This window comes from Podarcis liolepis, assembly GCF_965112155.1.
Source record: "Podarcis liolepis genome assembly, chromosome: 6".
NCBI lineage: Eukaryota > Metazoa > Chordata > Lepidosauria > Squamata > Lacertidae > Podarcis > Podarcis liolepis.
Window position 1 is genome coordinate 79,961,294 of NC_139559.1, and position 8,019 is coordinate 79,969,312.

At 41.2% G+C, this 8,019-nt stretch overlaps 1 long non-coding RNA gene across 2 annotated transcripts; it reads left to right on the forward strand.

Moving 5' to 3' along the window:
* Positions 1-3,990: 3,990 nt before the first annotated feature.
* On the forward strand, positions 3,991-8,019 carry LOC310710210. 2 transcript variants are annotated; one of them, XR_014527889.1, is made up of 2 exons: positions 3,991-5,567; positions 6,108-8,019. It is a non-coding gene; the product is annotated as an uncharacterized lncRNA (long non-coding RNA). The 2 variants fall into 2 exon arrangements; XR_014527890.1 differs by lacking the exon at positions 6,108-8,019 and adding an exon at positions 5,851-6,071.

Below are 8,019 nucleotides of genomic sequence, written 5' to 3' on the forward strand. Positions count from 1 at the left end.
GTTAAGAGATGGCACGCAAGAGCCAACGCCCTGGGAGGGAGCAGAGAGGCGAAGCGCGGGTTTCTCCTTCTCATTGGGCGTCCTGGCCTTGCATGGTCACGGCCTGGGTGGGACTTGGGTCTTCTTTTCCTTCCCACTGCAGAAAGGAAGGAGCTGGGTTTGGACGGCGGAGGAGAACTGCGCCCAGGCAGGCGATCTGGAAGTTAGTTACTAAGTTCCTTGATCGGCTTGGAAGGGGGGAAAGGTTATGCTGCTGTTTGAGACGCCCGATCCTGTGCTCGTTTACTCGGGCGTCGACCCACCCGCGCATGATAGGGCTTTGCTGAACTGGCATTCTGCCTCCCCTCCAAAAAAATACGCCCGTGGTTGCATTCAGAGATTGTGATCCTAAAGACGCTTCCTAGCCAGCCACTTAGAATCATAGAAGTGTAGCGTGGGAAGTGAGTTATCTAGTCCAAACAGCTGCAACCTTAGAGGGCTTCCAGGTGGGATTCAAGTGTTCCACAGGTCGAAACTACTCCCCTCAAAACACACACACACACACACACACACACGGAAATGCAGTGATGGAGAAACCTACACCTGTTGAGTTTAGAGAGGGTTTTGAGTATAACACACTAATCCCAGCCAGATTGCTCTGGCTGTCAATTAGTTTCTGGGCCCAATTTGACCTATGAAACTTTGAACGGCTCAGTATAGCAATACCTCAAGGACCACCTCTGCCCACATGAACCATCCCAGAACCTGTGATCATCGTCTGAGGCCCTTCTTCATGTGAGGTTCAGAGGGTGTCCACACAAGAATGGGCCTTATCTGCAGTAGCTCACCATTTGTGGAATTTTCTCTCCAGGGAGGTTTGCCTGATGCCTTCATTACATCTCTCTAGGTGCTAGGCAAAAACATTTCTTTATAAACAGGCCTTTAGCTGATTAACATTCTAAAGGCTTTTAAATGTGTTTGGGGGGATATTATTGATTTGTTTCTGTTTTTTGTTTTACTGTGTATTTTGTGTTCTCCTGTTTTATTTTTATGTTGTGAACCATCCTGTGATCTTCTGATGAATGACACTACAAATTATTATTATTATTATTATTATTATTATTATTATTATTATTATTATTAACTGCCATGTACCATGAGCATTCTGTCAGAAGTGAGTCATCCTAATTATGACAGTAGTAGAAAGTTTGGAGTGGATTATTTATATATGTAAACAACACTGCTTCTATATACACGTACCTGGGATATGCTGCAGGTATCAATCATATGGCCTGTAAAAACATAGCTGTTCATCCTTGCCTTCCATGTTAGTTCCAAAGATTTGGCAGATGTAAATGTTTATACTCGTAACAGTATTTAATGTGTTCTAGTGAGTAGTCTTAGTTATTGTGTTATTTCCACCTTGATAATTATGATTTAAAGTCAGTATGTAAATCATTTTAACAAATGAATCTCATTGAACTTTGGGACTTCCTTTGAGTAGACATGTATAGAACTGCGCTGTAAACATTGACATGTGACCCTTGAAGCAGAATGGCTATACTAAAGGTTGCCAACTTTTCTCATTGGGGAATGCTTCCCCACCCAATTGCTGCACCTTCCTTCCTGGAAAGCTTCATAGCTGGGTTTCTACATAACATTTAATGATTGAAAGAATCAGCATTGGCAACACAAGCTTTAACTACCATTCATAAACTTACCAACCAGCTATACTCATTCCTGAAATCTTGCAGTTATAGTTCTCTCCAGTATATGCAGGAAGGAATTTCTTACACACCGAACAACACACATAATTCTGTGCACAGTACTTTACAAAACAATGTTCATAGGGTGTGCATGTGGTACACCCTGTAATTTCTTGTCAGTAAAAATCAAACTTGTCGGTTTGCATAATTAAGCATTTGGGTGTGCCTAGTCATGCAAGCAAGTGCCGAAATGAATCCTGGTGGTGTTTTTAGTTTTGAATGGAATGAACTTTCAGTGGAGTTGCTTGTAATCTATACTTTATATAGGTATAGTACCTGTTCCAGGTAAAAAGTATTGGCATGCAAAATGCTTTATAGCCAAATTTTAAGCATACTGTGCTCAGACACCAACCTTACAGTGGGGCTTATTCTCAATAAAATTGTACAATTAATTACCATTAATTCTCATCATTCTTTACAACCATATTGTGAGGTTGGTTAGGCTGCAATATACTGATTTGCCAGAGGTTCTAATGGGCCTCCTTCTCCACCCCCAACAACAAACCAACTCACAAAATTTGCAGGTGTGCATGCACATGCAGTTAAAACTATATTTGGGTTTTTTCCTAAGGAAAACTTGAAACCGTGTAGTAGTATCTAATATTTATGTGCACACACTTGTGCAAGACAACTGTGTATTTCTCTTCATTGTATGCCCACCAGTACTGCTTAAAGTCACATTTCATGACATTTGGAAACTTACACAGTATGGGAGACCTGGGTGTTTGCAAAAGAGAATAAAGTACCTTAAGTGCATGAAGAGTTTCGCTTACTCCTAGTTGAGCTTGCCGCTTCCTGCTTCTGGTAGGCTCAGGGATGACAAATGGGAAGCAAGTGGAGAAAGTACTTCCCCATTTCCCACTACTCAATTTTGACCACCCAAGCTTTCAGTCACCGTATTCCTACAGCTGGTTGAAGAAGACTTTTCCACTTCCTTCCATAGCAAACAGTTGCCATTTCTGTTCTAGTCTCCTCATCAGGCCAGGCCAATCCCTGCAGCTGCCTGGCCAAGAGCAATGGCAGGCTGAGCTCATCCATCCATGTGCACAGGGCTGGATTTAGGTGTGATGAGGCCCTAAGCTACTTAAGGTACAGTGGTGCCCCACAAGACGAATGCCTCGCAAGACGGAAAACCCGCTTGACGAAAGGTTTTTCCGTTTTTGAGCTGCTTCGCAAGACGAATTTCCCTATGGGCTTGCTTCGCAAGACGAAAACATCTTGCGAGTGTTCCAATTTTTTTTCGCTTCCCCCCCTTTTTCTAAGCCGCTAAGCCGCTAATAGCCTTTTAGCTGCTAAGCCGCTAAGCCTTTAATAGCCGCTAAGCCGCTAAACCGCTAAGCCGCTAATAGGGTTGCTTCGCAAGACAAAAAAAAACGCTAGACGAAGAGACTCGCGGAACGGATTATTTTCGTCTTGCGAGGCACCACTGTAATGGGGCCCTTTATATGTCCAGCTGTCCTTTGTCAACAACCAATTGTCGCTGTTTTTTGTGTTGAATATATGCTGTACAGTATGGTAATTTATGGACCTAATAGGTATCTAAAGCCATTTGCATATGTTGCCGTGCAACCAGTCCATGCAGAATGTAGGCACCCTATATATAGAAATGAGCAAACCAGTGATATTTTAGGGAGCAGGCTAGCAGGCAGGGCCCATGACTTACATCATAGGAGCCTACACAACACAAAACACTGTTGCTGTATGTATTTTTTATTTTATTTGTTTTTATCTTTTATTTTGGAAATGGTACATTTTTTTTCTTTAATTTTTTTAGGGGGGCCCCGAAGAGAGTGGGGCCCTAAGCTATAGCTTGTTTAGCTTATACATAAATTCGGCACTGCATGTGTACAGGGGTGCTGTGCAGACTACTTCTGCTAAAGCACTTTAAAGCACTGTTTAACAAACCAAAGTCTCAAACCTGCCTATGGTGGTTTCAGGGTTGCTGTTTTTATGGGAAAGGCAGCCAATGGCGGTGAATTTGGTTGCTGAAACAGTACTAAGGAAGGAGAAGTGACACTTTGAGGTGATATTGCAATCAGAATTCACACACACACACACCTACTAGAGGTCCTGTTTTCTCCCATGGGTGGGAAAAGGCATTGATCACCCCACCACCTATCTCTGTGCTGGTGTTATAATCAACTTCACACCCATTCCAGTGCATTTCCTTAGAATCATAGAATCATAGAGTTGGAAGAGACCACAAGGGCCATCGAGTCCAACCCCCTAAACTCAGTTTTTAGAAAACTCAGCACACCAGGAGACTGCATAACAACATCGGACTACATTGCAGGAGTGCGTCACATGCTGTCCTGTATCAGCTCACCCCAAACCCACACTATGGATATAGCAATATAGGGTTGATATGACTCCAGGGTAGCCAATCTGATGTTGTGGGCTAAAACTTTGATTGCCAGCAGTCATCATGATGTAAGTTATGGTTCAAAAGCCCTGGGGGGGGGGGACCACATTAGCTACCCCTGATGTTGTCCATCTTCTCTCAGCTGCAGCAGCCACCCCTACAATATGGGTATAATATAAAGGTGGACTTCCTTTGCCTTGGCAGGGTAATTTTAAAAATGTCTACAAACTTGGGGAGAAATACATATCTGCATGAAATAAGACCTGAGCTAGTAAGAGTACAAGCGCCTGTCACTGCAGCTAACTTTTGTTGTGTGCTTGACATACTACTGCCCAATCACAGATACACTGCATTTCTGAAATTTCTTTTTAGCACTGTGAATAAGCCCTGCTTGTTTAAAATGTGTTTTAATGGGTACTGTGTAATATAGTCAGTCATTTGCATTGTAATGGACATTGCACTGTGTTTGGTGGTGGAAGTCTTCTGTCTGGTCAGGTGAAAGTTGGTTTAACTGTCACCGGGGTCCTTAACTGACAGTTGGGGAAAGAGGTTGGAGCTAGAACACTCAAAATGCAAAAGAAGGCTAGAACCTATGCATATTCTGATTGGTGGTTACAGGTTTAGAATTCTTAGTTAGGCAGTGTGATTGGCTGGTGCTCAACTAGGTGGGGCACAAGAAGTGAATATATAGCTGGGTGCTATTCAGTCAAGATCAGTCTGTGTTAGTTGGAGACGGATGCCAGCAACCACCAGCAAGATAACCAGAAGATGAAGACAGCAGAGGAAGAGAACTCAGAAAGAAGATCTGAAAAAAAATGAAGTGTAGCTTGGTGACCAGAAGATTTGCTGGGGCAGCTGAATCACTTGGCTTAGAGTAAAAAGACATGGGAAGAACGTGTTTACAATATTAAGGCAGAAGAAATGAGAGGCAGTTTAGAATGCTAAACAGATCTGCACTTCAATAAGTTGGTAGGGATCAAAACAGGCTTTAACAAAAGTCCTCAGTTACAGCACTGGTAAGGCTAAACTGGGGTGGAATAAATATGAGGTCAATCTGGTAGAAGAGTTTTAATAGGGTAACTAATTGCTCCCTAAAAGCTATATTGGTGCTTAAAGTGGCAGTAACAAGTTAAAGTGTAAAAAAAAAAAAAAACCTACCCTATCGGAAGAGAACAGGTACCAGCTAGCGCAAAAAGCTCAAAATCCTATAGAGTTAATGTTTCCTCCAAGTAGATGGGGCACATAATATTGTTGGCTGCCAAGCAGGAGCATGCTCAGGACCCACAGAATGCTGGCTGGCTCTTGGGAAAATGAAAACAAGAGGGAAGGGGGGGTGGAATTGTGTAATTTCTAGAAAAGGGCAAGGCTGGTTGACTGAAACTGAACAGGGGCACTTTGCACTGCATCATTTTGCTGCGATTCTCAGTTGTGTTCATCCAACGGCTGCAACCCACCAGAAAGTAAGCATTCTTAATTACATTAAAATCAGTGTGCTGTGTTAGATGGTACCTCTTGTAACCCACACATAGTCCTTTTTGGAGGAAGACAATTTTAGGCAGAAAAGTGATTCTAATCATTTCAAAGCTTTCCCCCTTGTTTCTGAGCAACTGTAATTTTTTTGTTTTTGTTTTTTTAACATGATAATTTCATGAGACTGAACGGTGATGTATCCAGATTAAGGAATTTAAATTACAAGTCTCTAGATAGGTTTAAAGTGTCCTGATTTTTTTTTCTGCACTTTAGGTGGAAATAGAATGCCAGCTACATTAACAGCTTTCACTGCTAAGTCCGTTACTGTATCGACAAAATATGGTTTCTAAGGCAACGTCAACACCCAAGGGACTTCAGTCAGGGCAAAATCGTTTTTCAAAAGATATGTTCTGTTTCCAACATATACATCAGGAAATCTCTTAAAAGCTGAAGTTGGAATGCTCTGAATTAAAGCTAAGTGTCATTGCAAGTAACCTATAACTGTCTTAATTATGTATTGTGCCAACCAGGGTCAGCCCAATACATTTTGGTACCCAAATTGGCGCCCTCCACCGCCAGGGAAGAAGGGATGAGTGAAGATCTATATCAGGAACAAGGGGGAAATAAAGAGCTACATCACGATTTGCTGCCCCTGTGGATCCTGGCACCTGAGGCAGTCGCTTCACCTTGCCTCATGTGTGGTCTGGCCCCGGTGCCACAGACAAATGATCTTTCCTCAGAAAAGCTGCACAGTTTGGAACAGACAAATGCTGATCCGGGAAGAGTTAAACACCACCTCCCCACCTGCCATTTCGCCACTCTGTGCCCTCCTCTGCAAATGGGGCTTCCTCTTTAAAAGTGTCTGACAAGCTACAGTTGAATGTATTTGCATATATTATATAATGGGCAGTTTAGTCCAAGGCAATGGGAACAAATAGGGGGCAAACAGTATAAATAGCTGAGGAATGTAGTCACCACACTTAAAAGTTGCTTTTTCAGACTTACTTAGCCTTTATATTAAAAAAATACATGTCACTAAGGTGTTTTATGTACATTGACAAATGTAGAATAGACATGGCAAACACATGAATCACACACTCTTCAAAGGGACAGAATGAACTCTAACTCCCTCTTGAATGTAAGCTTAACAAGCAAACCTAGCTATGTCCTTGTGCAATGTGTGAAATGGATCACAGGAACTCCATCTAGGAAAAATACATATGGACTATAATGTTTGTGAAGTATAGAACAAGTGCTTATCATGGTGCCAGTACACCGATCACATCACATCAACCACTTCTTAAATAATAACAAAATTGTACAAGTAGACCTGGCTGACTTCCATTTATATAGCCAGTTTTCTATCTTGACTGTTCACACAACATAGTGGTATGTATTAGAGAGGCCTACATAACTATTTTTATGCAAAACTTTCACCCAGCTATTCTGCTATTCATATGTTGTTTAAAATCAACTAAAGAGTGGTCATAGTGTGTGATTGCATAAGCAATTTTAATAAAGATACTGAACTAGTGAGTCATTCAGAAATCCTGTGCTAACTCATCATTTCTGCTTGAACAGTAAATTGCATAGTCAAATTTGTTACCTTTGACAGTTTCTTAGCTACATTAAAACAAACACTGTTTTGAAGTCATTCAAGTATGACTGCTGGGAAAACAGAAAGCTACAAGTGCAAATTGCTTTCTTTTTTTAAAAGAAAAATATAGCATCTGAAATGTTTGATTGGGATCAACTGCCACTTGGCTGCTTCTCTCCCATAATTAGTCATTCTAGCTGATTGCAACAGAGGGAAAAGTGAGATAGTACAGTCTATGGGACGAATTGTTAATGGCTCTGTCTCTCCTAGAATTGCCTCAATGACCATTGCACCAGCTCATGAAACAGTTATGTAATTGTAACAGAATAAGTGCCTGAATCTGGTTCTTTTCCTGTTCCTTAAGTATCTCTTTTCCTTTTTATACCATAACTCTTAGCTTGTTAAGTCTATGGGCAGGAGCTTTGTTCTCTCAACATTCGTACCACTGCCTAAAAGATGATAGATGTCATTATTATTATTTCCTACAGTTGACAAACTATTTATGAGCTCTTCCAAACATTATACAGAAGTACAAATGCTATATCAGATATAAGGTGGCTTAATAAAATGATATTGTGGAAACGAAAGGGATGAATATGTGATAAAAAGAAATGTATATTTTAAAAAATAAGTAGTTTGTTGTATGTGTATTAAACAATAAAATCATATGGTCGCAAGCTTTCATGTCGAAAAGCAAGGGCATATAAGTATTCATGCTTGGCTTGCCATGGCAAAAGATCAGCAAGGAATGTTAATTGTATGCAGACTCATACACACACACCCCTAAATTCCTAGGCCTTTCTCTTTTTGTCGGTTGAATGTATCTATTAAACGGAGAAAACACA